Raw genomic sequence first — 13,692 nt, 5'->3', positions numbered from 1 at the left:
CCCCTTATTGGGGGCTGCTTGATGAATAAGTCACCTTTAAAAATTTTTATTTTAAAGGAATCTCTTTCTTAGGAAACCTTAGGTATATTTATGGATATGAATTTTCCTTTTGAGTATTGCTTTGGCTGCATCCTGTTTCAGCATTCAGCACTCTCATTTTATCTAATGTCCACACAGTATGAAACATCTAAATAGTATATAATGTCCTTTCGAATTCCTTTTTATCTCAAGAATTTTTTGGAAATCACTTTCCAAATTCCCACCAAGTTAGATTTAAAAAAAGAAAATCCTCTAGCTATTAATTTAAGATTTTGTTTCACTGTGTTGAGAATGTGTTTTACTTTGGAGTTTGTTGAAACTGTCTTTGTGCCCCAATACCACGATCATTCTTTAAATGTTCTGTGGGATTATTATTTTCCAGAAGGCAAGTTTTGGACAGCTCCGAATACCTGCAAGTACTTACAATCCTGGTAAATGTAGCCACCCTTCCACTCCTCGGTATCATACAAATAAAGTGACAGTTGGGTGCATTTGTTTTAAGAGAAAACTCTCCCAGGTCCAGCCCAGCCAGGTGTCTGTTTTGTTGGTGACTTTGGGCTCCTCCAAAGAGATGGTTTTGGGGGCTGGCTCCTGCAGCATTTGTTAAAACAAACACAAATAGATCCTGCAAACAGGGGGTTCGAGTGGAAGAAGCAATTAATATTTGCCTCTTGCTGGGCATATTTATGGGGTTAGTGGAGGAGGCTGATTTTTTTGTTTTCTGGTTTATCCATTTTTCTGCTTTTCCCTTCTGCTAATTACTACATTAGGCTCTCCTCTCTGTTGATCAGATTTGCATTTTAAAAATGATCTGGGAGATACTGAACGACTATTTGGTCACAGTGGGCTTGTCACAAACGAAATGATCCTCTGGTTCTTGCACAGTCTCTGGGCCATCTCCTGGGCTACATAGAGGTCAGGGCCATGGCCTCATTGCTGTGGCCGCTTACTGGTCAAATGTGTGGAATAGCAGTCACCACCATTTATGTGTAGGGCCCTTCCCCTGTGCTAAACGCTCCCAAGCACCATCTCGCTGTTTTCACAGCTATGCTACAGGGATGGAGGGGCCGGGGGGGGGGGGGGGGGGGGCGGCTTTCACTCCCCTATTTTCCAGATAAGGAAACTAAGACCCGCACAGGTTAAGTCAGAGGGTTTCAAACCTGGCCTGGCCTTGGAACCACCCGAGGGCTTGACAATCATGCAGAATTTGGGGGGAAGAGGGTAAGGTCACACTGACTCTAACAGAAGTCTAACCTCCCTCCCCAGACTCCTCTCTGGCCTCCCCTGTCAGCCAGCACTTCTGGCCCTCCCAAGCCGCCACACCCCCACTGCCCCATAGGGAAGAAAGGGAGGGCTGCAGTCATGGGAGATGTGGGAAAAAGTGAGGGCCAACCAGGGGGGAAGTCATGCTAGGACTGTGCAAGAGCTCCTGCCATCATTGCCCGCTCACCCTGGGGTGCCTGGGGGCACTGCTGGGTCTCATTCAGTCCTTCTCTCTCCCTCTCTTGGGCCCTGGTCTGTGATAAGTCCTGAGGAAGATTCTAGAAGAGCTCACGGACTGATGGGGAAAACAGTCAGTCATCCCCCACCTGCAGAGAACACAGTGGAACAAGTGCCCAGTGCTCCTGCCCAGAATACAAGCCTGTCCCTGCTCTACCCCTTCAAACTATCCTCATCAGTTCCATTCACTTCTTCTTCTTTTTTTTTCAAGATTTTATTATTTATTTATGAGAAACACAGAGAGAGGCAGAGACACAGGCAGAGGGAGAAGCAGGCTCCATGCAGGGAGCCCGATGTGGGACTCGATCCCGGGACTCTAGGATCATGCCCTGGGCCAAAGGCAGACGCTCAACCGCTGAGCCATCGACGGGCCCCTGTACCATTCACTTTTCTTTGTCCCCATGGCTCTGAGCATCTCTGCAGAGCAAACACTGCATGGTTCACACTGGTGTCTGTGCAATCTTCTGTCCTCCTACCCTCCATGGCCAACTCCTCCGGGGAGGGTGGTGCGGTGGTCAGGGGCACCTGCTTTGGAGGCAGAAAGACCTGGGACTGCCTGCTGACTTCCTTCCCCGGGGACCCTGGGGAAAATGACTTCATGCCTTGCGGGTCCTCCTCCCTCCCCCCCATACCTGGGGATGAGGCCTCTGTCCCATCTCATCTCTCCAGCTCGCCAGCCCTGGCCTGCCACACGCTCACCGGGCAGGGTGGGTCAAGCTAGTTAACCCCCAAGCCTCAGTGTCCTCATTTGCTAAACAGGGCTTAGGAGAGCCCGCGGGTCCCAGGGTGGTGGGAAGACTTGGTGGGGACGATGCACAGCATTTGGCACGGGGCAAGCTTCGTCAAGGCCAGCCCTTCCCAGATAGTAACCAACCTGGTAGCTGATTCTTTTTATTCTCCCCTCTATGGAATTTGGATTCACAGGTGAGAGGAGCTCCCTTCCTCTCTCACCGGCACAAAAAGGAAAGAACCTCAGGGGCCACTGCCCTTGCAGACCCACCCAAAGTCCCAAACATTTATTTTTCAGATAGAAAAACTGAGGCACAGAGATGGGTAGGCACTTGCTCGGGGTCACACAGCATGGCCTAGGGGAGGCTGGCCGGGACCCCAGGCCTCCTCGATCTGATGGGATTGTCCGTCACTACCCCCTTTATGTCTTTGCAGTTTAGGTGCTGCTGTGTGCGGCGCAGGGCACCTGGCAGGTCTGGTCTGCCTCATCCATCCATCACTGCAGTGCTCACTCATGTTTATTAAGCAGCTGCCCTGCGCTGGCCCTTGTGCGAAGCGCCACGAGTCTCCTGGGTGGCCTGGTGATGAGTCAGGGTTTGCTGTTAGCTTCATGGCACAGAACCCCGACTGAGATGGCTTAAGCACAGAACCCAGACAGTCCTGCAGGATGCAGTCAGGCCCGGGGCAGCCTCTCCCGATGCCCCTCGGGCTCCGGCTTCCTGCTCCACCAACCCAAGTGTGGGGCTTTCATCCTTAAGGTACAAAATGGCTGCTTCACCTCCAGGAATCATGACAGCATTCCAGGCAGGAAATTTAGGATGAAGATTGAGAAAAAGTGAAGGGCAAAGAACAAAAGCTGCCCCCCTCCCCCCAGACGGTTTTCTCTCTTTTTAGGAGAAAAACAACTGATTTCCTGGATGTTCCCAGCAGGAGCCTCCTCATTCTTACAAAGGGAGGTGAATATTTTATCTGAGCTGTAGTTGCCTACTTGAAAAGCAAGTTTCTGTGAGGAGGGAAGAAAAAGGTGAACCAGACACCCAGTGGGAGGCTAGGGGCTCTGTTCTCAAGGAGCCCACATTTGAGGGCCACGTGCATCCCGACCTTTTCACTCCAGCATGAAGCAGGAGGCAGCTGGGATGTGTTGTGCAGAGACCCTCAGCGCTCTTACCAGCTTTGGCCACAGTGTCCGGGCACACAGTAGGACTCATCAGCGTATGCTGGGACAGAGAGGAGGAGTGTCTAGATTGCTGTCTTCCCAGGGCTTCTACCATGAGCCGGTCTAGCTCTTGTGGTGGTTTCTGTGCACCTTCATTAAATGCCTCTCCTGTACGTGAGCTGGTGTGGGGCATGGAGGCAGGGGTGGCCAAGACCAGGCTCTCTCTCAGGGAGAGGAGACAGCCCCCACTTCTGCGGTAGGCTCCCACGTGCAGGCCTTGCCTCTGAAGCCCCTCTGTGAGCCCGAGCACCAGCCAGGCTGGAAACCGCACCCTTTGCGGAGAACAGGTGCTTGTCACGCACCATCTCACACTCCGCTCGCGGCCAACTCTGAGTGATGTGGTCCCCACACGGCCCCATTCTTCAGAGGGGGAAATGGAGCCTCAGTTGCTCACCCAGGGTCTCTGGGGTTGTAAGTGGAAGATCTGGGATTTGAACCCTACTTCCTTCACCCAAAGCAGCCACCCTCTGGACCAGATGGCTGATGCCGCCTCCCTCCTTTGTGAGGACACAGCGGTCACCTGCTGGCTGGGCTGGGGCTGTGTGCCTGGGTGGGGACAGAGTGGGTGGCGGAAAGGCAGACGTAGGGCAGGAGAGAGATGCCGGAAGAAGTGCCACACTGTGGGGGGCACACTGGGGCCCCTACCCCCCAGGGGCACTCCGGCTTTAGGCAAGGGCACGTGCCCGAGCTCTCCCGGTGCTGACACCAGGCCTGGCGCTCCGCTGGTTCTTGCCAGAGGCGGTGTGTCTCTCTTTCCTCCTTCCTTTTTTTCTGAGACACAGTGATCTTGGCTGTGGTGCCACATTCACTCTATGGGAAAAACTTGTTTTTGTCGGTAAACTCTGGCGCTATGACTCAGAAGACACCCAGGGAGCAGCCTCCTGGTGTCAAGGGGCTGCTCTGCTAATGAGCTCATGTTTATAAAAGTGCTTTGAAGACGAAAAATTCCACGTGAGGACGGAGGGTTTGTGCTGTTATTTGGGGGGAGAGGGTGAGGAAGGAGGATGGGGTGGAAGGAAGGGGCAAAATCTCGCTGAGGAACAGTCCTAAAGCCCTTTGGGCCATGCAGCCAGGCTGGCTTTGCTTAGCGTTGCTGATGCAGGCGCCCGTCTGGGCAGCTGCCCCTTTGTTCAGAACAAGGCAGATCTGATTTAGTTTTACCTGTAGCAGGGAGTGCGGTGGGGGTGGGGCCTGGTGGTGGTGGATGGGACTATAAGTGATCCCTGCCGTCAAGACCAAGATCTTGGGGCACCTGGGTGGCTCAGTGGTTGACTGCCTTCGGCTCAGGGTGCAATCCTGGGGTCCTGCGATCGAGTCCCACATCGGGCTCCCTGCATGGAACCTGCTTCTCCCTCTGCCTGTGGCTCTCTCTGTCTCTCTCTCTCTCTCTCTGTGTCGCTCATGAATAAATAAATAAAAAAAAGAACAAGATCAAGTACTGAAGTAGCCCCTTCCCCAGTGCTTGGCACAGTCAGCAAGTAGCTCCTGTCATTCATTCACTTGACCAACACATCCGCCTGTGCCAGGCATGGGCCACAAAACTGGAACCAAAGAAGATGGGTTCTGCCCTCTTGGATGTTACATCCTGGATGGGATATGGCATCTAACAGAAGGAGCTGTCACCTTCTTACAAACGTGAGTGAAAGGGCAGGGGAGGAGAGACACTGACAGTCACAGGTGTGGGAACCAGACCTGACCCGGGCCATGTCCGGGCACCAGTAAGGCTTTCCTAGGAGGAGACGGCTCTAAGGAAGGTGTGGAGTTCCCAAGTGAAGCGGGAGAGAGAGCACATGGGGCAGAGACAGCAGCATTAATTACTTAATGAATCCAACAAACCTTTAGTGAATGCCTACTATGTGTCCGGCACCTGGGATGCAGGGTAAGTGATACAGGCAAAAATCCCGACCCCCTCCCACAAAGCTCACATTCTGTATCATAAGCAAATGAAGAAATGAAAATGCCAGAGAGGATCAGCTAGCAATAAGGAATGGTGGTAAAAATAGGCAGGGTCACGCGGTAGAGGTGTCTGGGGGGACCCCCTAAGATTGTGCAGTGGGCGTGGAGGGCCTTTGAAGGTGGCACTGAAGCTGAGCCCTCAATGATGGAAGGTGCCAGCCATGAGTAGGTGGGGGGCAGTGCAAAGGTCCTGGAGCAGGAATGAGTTCAGCCTGGTCAAAGAACCCAAAAAGGCCAGCATACAGACTGGAGTACAATAAGCATCCTGTAGGATTTGTAAGGACACAAATAAGACCGGCACTAAGCAAGGGACACTCGGGCCAGGCTGTGTATTGTCAGCATCATGTTAATTGCAGATAAAGAAATTCTACTACAGTAGCCTAAACAGGCGAGGGATTTTGACTTAGACAGGGATAAGCCCGAGCTGAGCCATAAGGGGTGGGTGTGGTGGCTTACAGATGCCACCAGGCACCCTGGCTCTTTCTGTCTTCCTTTTTGCTATCTTCAATGAGGAGGTCTCACGTTGTTACCTCATAACCATAACATGGCTGCTAAATCTCCAGGCCTTGAGTCTGTGTTCCAGGCAGAAAGAAGGGAAAGAGCAAGAGGCCAAAGGCCTTTGCCTGCCAGACTCCATCTCTTTATTCACGAAGGAGATTGCTCCCCAAGGGCTTCTGTTCTATCTCATTGGCTGGAACCAGGGTACATGGTGACCTTGAACTGCAGGAAAGGCTGAGGAAATGGAGTTTTTAAATTTTTCTTGTCTCTACAGCAGAGGGAAGAAAGGGAGAAGTGCCTGTTGGGTTGCCAATTCATAGCTTTGGCCAAAGGTCTGCTAAGGCCCCCTTGGAGGGAAGGGCTTGGTGAATTCTGAAACAGAAGGCCAAGGAGTGGGCAAGGGTCAGGCTAAGGGTTGTGGACGTCATGTGGACGGCTGATGGGAGCCATGGATGGCTTTATAGGAGGGGTGACATGGTCCGATGTGCACTGAAGCTCTGCGGTTTCACCTAAACACCTGTGACATGTCACTGGGAACATAACATTCCATGCTTGCCTTAGAGACTTGACTGGGTTGTCCTCAACCTCAGGGCTCAGATGAAACTTTGGCTCCTCAGAGAAGGGCTTCGAGCCATGAGGGTCTCCTTTGCGGACCTCCAGCCCTGGCAGCCTGTCCCCTGGCTGGCACCTGGCGGCAGTCTGTAGATGGCTCCTGGCTGTCCCACGGCATCACATTGGGGCACAGAACGGAAAGTGACTCACACTGGCACCTCTCCTGCTTGTAAAACGCTGGTTGCATATCCATCATCTTTGGTTTTTCTGCTAGAATTACCCCATGAGGGTCACTGAGGGGGAAACAGTTTCAGGGAGGTGAAGACCTTCGGCAGAGTAAGGGCTGGGCTCTGCCCAACGGAGGGAGGACTCTGGGCATTAGATGTCTGTGCCTGGAACTCTTCCTCACACCCACTGCGTGCAAGGCTGGGTGAGAGGCAAGTCCCCTCGTCTCTCTGGGACAATTTCTTCTTGGGAATAATGAAGAAGTTGGCAAGGATGGGACTTGATTTTCTCACCCCACCCATCAAATTCACCCTTTGAATTGCAAAGATTCCAGCCCATTGTCTATTCTCTGCGTCTCTTTGGCTCAGAAAATAGTCACCACCACCCTCCCTGTCACTCCTGCTATTATAGCCTTATGCTGTACTCCTCTGGATCCGGCACAAGTAATTAAGTACTTGTGCAATTAAATGTCCCGTGTCGGCCTCCCTGCCTGGACTGGGCGCTCACAAACACGGGGACCATGTCTGTCTTCCTCTATCCTCCCGGAGATTGGTACTGGGTCCAGCACATAGTAGGTGCTCACAAAATTGAGTCGCTGTTATTGTTATGAAACAATGCTGGGAGAGAGGCTGCTGGAGAGAAAGGCCCTGCAGCCAGGCCAGCAGGCAGCCTGCTCCCTCAGCCCCTCCCTTCCCGCGGGAGCTGCGTAGCCTCCCCATTTCCCAGAGCGAGCGCCTAGACGCCCTCGTCCTCAGGCCGCGCTCCTCCGGGGAGAACTACAACTCCCAGAAGGCCGCGAGGGGCGGTGCCGCCGGCGTTCGCTCCGCCCGGGCCCGCCGCGGAGCGGGGCATCATGGGAATTGTAGTTGAACCCCTGGGTCCGGGGCGCGCCACCGCGGGCCCGGACCTGCAGGGAGCCGCCGGGAGCGCTCGGGCGCGCTGTCGGCGGGGAGCCCAGGTCCCCTGCCCTGTGGGGTCTGGGTGCGTGGAAGGCCCTTTGGGTTAAACCTCACGACGTCGGGGACCCCGGGACGGCTCCGTCGAGTTCTCCAGGACCCTTTAAGGGGCGGGGCCGGGCGCCTGCCCCAGCCTGGACTCGTTCACCCTCCGCTCTGTAACCTCAGCCCCGCGGCGTCCGACTACACCCCCCAAACCCCCCAAAACCCGTGATCTGGCGGGAATCTTGCCATTCTCCGCTGGCTGAGCACTTACTGTGAACTGTGTCTGGCCCTCTGGGTACACAGTGCTAACGGTCAGGGTGGGTCAGGGTGGGGGCGAGGGGGAATCAGAGCCATTCAGCCATCAGTAACACATAAGCTGACCCTAACAGAGTTTGGGGCGGGCACAGGGGTCGGAACGAGACCCCAGGTATGGGCAAGCCTTCAATGGACAGACGCCAGGCTTGGCCAGGTCAGGACCAGGGAAGGGTGTTCCAGTCTGAGGGAACAGCATGGGGGGAGGCCCTAGGGCCAGAGGGGACTTGGGGCTTTTGGAGCAGTAGGAGAGGGGTGTCCAGAAGGCAGAGGACAGTGAGGAGGGGGCCAGTGTGAGAGGTGGTGAGGTACGTGGGGGCCTCTGAAGGAGCTGGAACCGAGGAGAGGAGTGTCTGTTTAATCTCAAGTGAGTGGGTGGCTTTTTTGGGCAGGACCCAGAGCCCAGGCTTGGCTGGGGCTCAGTGCCGGGCCTGGACTCAGCCCCCTACCCCCTCCTGTTTCAGGGTCCTGGCTTGTCCCAGGAGATGGGCAGGGAGATGGGGGATGAGGGAGGGTTCGGCATCCTTGTTACTTAGAAGGGAAACTGAGGCTCTTTGCAAATATCTGCTGAGTGAGCCTCTGTGAGATCCCAGACAAGCCTTTCCTACATCGGGCTCTTCAGCTGTCAGAAGCCAGTGGTGGGAAATTGGGGCGGGGGGGGAGGGTCGTTTCTATGCCCCCATCCCAGATGTGACAGAAACAGGAAGGATTCAGGCCAGATGTTGGGGGTTCTCAGGCCCAGTGCGTTCTGGGGGGGGGGAGCATCTTTGCAAAAGTGGGCTTTAACTGGGTTGCTGGTCTTGTTTTCCCAGCTCTGGTGCTGTGGCCAAGAGACTCCCAGGGATGGGGACGTGCTCCCAGGCTCTGGTTACATCTAAGAGAAAAGCAGGAAGCCCCGGCCTCAGCTGACAGCACCTGGGCTTTGCCTCCTCGGTAACCTTGGCAGATTGTTCTTGGCCTACTCATCCCTTCCGCTCAGCACTCCCTGCCGGGAGCCCCAGCTTCCTACCTGGTGTGCTGGGCCCTTTGGCTTCTGGGGAGTGTTCTGGACACTTGAGGAAGCTCAGCGGGAATGAAGGCCCCGTGCCCCATCAGAGGTGCTGGGTGTCCGCGCCCCGGGCAAGAATGGCACCCTCTCCGTGTGGCCCCGCTCCCTAGATCAGAGGCCCGGCTGGCTGTGGTTTGCCTTTGATTAATAAAGAATGGGGAAGCAAATCGATTACCTCTTCACACGCGCAGGGAAGACTCTCTCCAGGCTTGGCGGACTCTTCTTCATGAAGAGGTTGGAACACGCAGAAAGACTTGGCCGGAGGACCCCCCCTTCCCACCCTGCTGCCCCAGTCCCGGTGGGAATTGTACATCTGTGTTGGAACCCGAGAAGGGACTGAGTATCTCAGTTAAAAGCTTCGGGTATGTGGGACCACGAAGGATGGGGAGGGACAGGGGTGGCACCTGTCCCTCAGAGGTCCTCTCACCAGTGGGATGCTTGGGCTTCTGAGGAATGAGAATTATCCGCACCTGAATCCCCACCCCTTTGGCGGGATTTCTGAGCTGATATTCTGGAAACCAGATGGTGTTCCCAGATGCCTGCAGGTCTGGCTGTCTCGGAACCTCCAGGAGGGCGGTTAATGCAGATTCCAGGGCTGCAGCAGGTCTGAGGAGGGGCCCGGGGAATATGGGATTTTCAGCAGCTTCCAGGGCAGAGGCGCCAGGACCGAGTTCGAGGGCCATTGGTCTAGAGTGGAAGGAAGCAGCAGGGTGTCGGGGACACCGCTCTGCGAGCACCCAGACCCGGGGGCCAGTCCCAGCTCACATGGTGAGAACCATGTGACACTGGGCGGGTGACACCCCTTCTCTGATCCCAGGGTCCCTGCCTGTAAGATACTGAGGATGCTAGCTGTGTCGTAGAGTGGTACAGGGCCTGCCCAGTGCCCAGTCCGGGGCAGTTCTTGTTGTCACTGTCCTGTCCTTGTCCTTGGGAGGGAGGAGGGGAGAACTGCTTTGGAACACTTGTGTGGTCTCTGACTCCAGTTATCACTGCCCCCTCACCCTGAAACCCTCCACCGGAATCAGGACCAAGTCAGGCCTCCTCTCTCTGAGTCTGGGTTGCTGCCCTGTGGGGGTGGTGGGGGCCAAGGACCCCTGGGGGAGGAGGGTTGGGAGGCAAGTCACCCCCCGCCCCCTGGCCAAGGGGCCAGCCTCCTCCGCGGACACCTTCCGTGGGCCATCTGCTCTGGCTGACGTGGTGAGGCTCCCAGTGATGTGTTTACGTGTGGGTTTCCTCTTGGGGCTCAGTTCTCTGAAGAGGGCCCCTTGTCTACCCTTCACTTTCCCCCAGAGCAGCCTGCAGATTCACCCCAGGAGGTGACACTGGGAACGTTGAGGTGGGGGGGGGGGCGGCGGCTGTTGTTTTTACCTGCGCAGCACCCAGCCCTCCCCCTCAGTTCCCTAGGTCATGTGGTTCCCCATCCTCTGTTGGGGACAAGCATGTGATCCTGGCCTGGCCATCCTTCTGGCCACAGGGCTTGGTGGGCGCCATCATGTGAAGGTGAGACTGTCTTTCTGCTGGCAGTCTGGGCTGGTAGGGTTTATTGCTGGGGTCAACCACATGGACACCTGTGCGAAGATGAAGCCAGCACGGTAGAGGGAAGGACAGAGAGGGAGAGAAAAAGAGATGATAGTATTTGAGCACCTGGATCCAGCCTTGCCTGAGCCCGCTATCTGCTTTGGCTTACGCAAGTTTGAGTCGGGTTTCTATACTTGTTTCACCCACTTATCTGTCCACCTTCTACTCTTCCATCCCACATTTGTTCAACTCTTGCTTCATACCAGCCTCTATGCTAGGACCTCAGCCCTCTTGGCTGGAAGGGGGAGGTGACAAGGTGACACAAGCTTTTCATGGCTAGGGAAGCTAGGAGCTGCCTCAGAGGTGAGTGCTGGGGGCTGTGGATGTGAGAATTTCCATGTTGTGGGGAGGGGGGAATCCTGGCAGGCTTTCTGGAGGAGGTGACTTTTGTGCAGGGCTCTGAGGCAAGGCAGGATTTCACCGGTTAGAGAATTGAGCAGAAGGAGTCAGAAAAAGGCAGGTCAGAGAAGACCAGGATCAGTTGAACCCTGCTGCCCCGTGGTGGAGGGGTTGGGATTTTAGGGACTGTTGGGCTGTATGTAATAGTAATACTCACTGGTAATCAGTCACCAACATTTGTCCAGCAAGCGCTGTGCTAGAACTTGGTGCTTATTTCTCATTGGTTCTCTTCACCTCCCTGAAGGGGGAGAATGTACATATGCCCATTGATAGGTGAGGAAACTGAGGCCCAGTGGTGGCAACCTTCTTGAGGCTTCATGAACACCAAGGGGCCAGCATGGCTCTCTGACTTCCATCCCAAGTTCTTAACTGCTCAGGCCCACGTGAGTCCTTCTGGGGCTCTGTGTCTTTAGCTGCGTCCTTGGGAGGAGGTTGGGGTGGAGGCCAAAGACAAAGCCCTGGAGAGTTCTGGAGTTTCCAGGCTGTGTGTGGGATGGGGGCTTGCCCTGCAGGTCGTTCCCAGGACTGGGATGGAGACACTGGGTGATTGCTGTGGGACCCTCAACCCCTGTGCCCTCCCCCAGCCTGCCCTCTCCCATCTTCACCCTGGCAGCCAGAGCGATGGAACCTTTGAGGGCATTATCTGCTCAGGTATCCCTTGCCAAACAGTCTTCAATGGCTCCCTATTGCCCCAGACTCTCTTCCTTTGCTAACAGGCTTTTCATTCTCTGGCCCTGCCCCCTCCCCCAGCCTCTTTTCTGAGGCTCAGACTCACACTGAACAGTGGCCACCCTCCCCTCTGAGTCCCTGGAGGCCTGGCACCCTTCCAGCCTCTGTGAGTCAGTCCAGGTACCCTGTTTCGGTGGAGACTGGGGCCCTTTCTGGGCCTGCCGCTCACTCTTCATGGCACTTACTGCTGAACTACCAGCGGGTGTGTCTGAGTCTCCAGCTTGACTGGATTCCCCCTGAGACCAGAAGCTCAGGTCTTGGCACACGGGGGCTCACGATCGGTGCAGGAAATGCATGGGTCCAAGCTTTCTTGGCTTCTAAAGAGAAGCCCTCACCACTCCAAGAATCACCTCATTTCCAGGGCACTGAGTAGAAAAATGAGGAGAGAGAGACACCCCCACTCACCCCAGAAGTTTGCCTGCAGGCTTAGCTTCCGTTAAAGCAGACTGGACCCCTGAGCCTCGCTGTGCTGTGCTGACAGCTGAGGCTTCCCCTGAGATTCCAGAGTTCCAAGGTGGGCTGTGGAGAGGGAGGGGTGGAGGGGCGGAGAGGGTCCCTTCCTGGATGGCTGTGGGGTGATGACTTCAATAGGCTGGGCGGAATGGTCCTGCCCCTGCCCTTCGCTTGGCCGGTGAATGTGATACCCCCTGGTGAGCACGGTCCCCTTTTGGCCCACCACCACTCAGCCAGAGCCCCCCTGCCTCGAAGGCCCTGAGGCTGGCTGGACCCTGTGGGACAGGGACTCCGTGGGACAGATGGCTCTAGTAGTGCCCAGTGCATCCACCTTGCTCGCTTCAATGTCCGCGCTGTCTTAGCAGGTGCTTGATACATTTTATTTTGAGTGTGGCAGGAATGATGGTTCCCGAGTTCCCACTTCTGGAAAGGGGGCCGCCCCTAGGATCTTCTCAGAGAGACTTAGAAAAAACAGACACCTGTACTGCCATGTTCATAGCAGCATGAGTCACGGAGTTATAATGTGGAAAGAGTCCATGTGTCCACCGACAGATGGACGGACGGACGGACAATTGGACATGATGTGGTTGGCCTATCGGAACAACAGAATATTAGTTGGCCTTCAAAAGGGAGGTGATGTTGCCTCCTGCTGCCTCCTCGGGCAAAGCCCAGAGGACATGGTCTAAGCCAGGGAGGCCAGTCACAAAAGAACAAGTCCTGTGTGATCCCACTGGTGTGGGGGACCTGGGGTCATCCGGGGTAGAGGGTGGGACCAGGGGTCAACGGGGACAGGATCTCAGTTTCGCAGGAAGGAAAGAGGTCTGGAGATGGACGGCGTGAATGTACTTTGTGCTGCTGAACCGTGCACTTAAGAGTGGTCAGGATGGCCAATTTTACATGATCTGTATTTTACCACAATAAAAAATATCAGAAAAAAACCCCGACAAGCCCTTTATACATTTTTTTTTTTATGGTGGGAGCTTTCACCTTCTCAGATGGAACTCTCCAAGCACTTAGCAGAAATGGAGAGAATAGGATAATGAACACGGGTACCCATTGCCCAGGTGCGCCAACAATCACAGTCGGGTCACCTCACCTGTCCCCACCGATTCCTGTCCCTATTTCCTTTGAAGCAACTCCCAGCCGTGATATATATATATATTTTTAATCTGGAAATACTTCAGTATGCAGCTCTAGAAATCAGGGCCTTTCAAAATGTAACACGTAGCTACGATACCTCCCAAACTCGAATCAATATCATTGCATTTCTTTTAAGTGTAAATATATTTCACATATAATTATATATGTGGGATGCATAGGTAGTGTCATCAAATTTCCAATGGCCTCCATTTATATTTAAAATATAAACACATATCTTTTTTTGTGTAGTATTTAGCGTATTCACACACTAGGCATTTAATCTATAATTATATTTATGTATTTAATATGTAATTGCATATTATGTGACATATATACCACATGCATTCCTACAGAATTATTTTCATTTGAACCAGGAT

General features: G+C 54.4%; 2 long non-coding RNA genes across 3 annotated transcripts; one reads left to right on the top strand and one right to left on the bottom strand.

Moving 5' to 3' along the window:
- Nucleotides 1-2,540: 2,540 nt before the first annotated feature.
- On the bottom strand, nt 2,541-3,982 carry LOC111097494. Its single transcript, XR_005364941.1, has 2 exons — nt 3,437-3,982; nt 2,541-3,046 (listed from the first exon to the last, which is right to left on the bottom strand). It is a non-coding gene; the product is annotated as an uncharacterized LOC111097494 (long non-coding RNA).
- Nucleotides 3,983-4,034: 52 nt separating this feature from the next.
- On the top strand, nt 4,035-13,032 carry LOC111097493. Of its 2 annotated transcripts, XR_005364940.1 has the most exons (4): nt 4,035-4,435; nt 4,909-5,119; nt 5,218-5,363; nt 8,781-13,032. It is a non-coding gene; the product is annotated as an uncharacterized LOC111097493 (long non-coding RNA). The 2 variants fall into 2 exon arrangements; XR_005364939.1 differs by lacking the exon at nt 5,218-5,363 and having other exon boundaries at nt 8,781-10,097.
- Nucleotides 13,033-13,692: the final 660 nt, after the last annotated feature.

The sequence above is a fragment of the Canis lupus genome, chromosome 9, assembly GCF_011100685.1.
Source record: "Canis lupus familiaris isolate Mischka breed German Shepherd chromosome 9, alternate assembly UU_Cfam_GSD_1.0, whole genome shotgun sequence".
NCBI lineage: Eukaryota > Metazoa > Chordata > Mammalia > Carnivora > Canidae > Canis > Canis lupus.
Note: the sequence above shows the minus strand (reverse complement) of the source record. Positions and strands in the feature narration are given on the sequence as shown.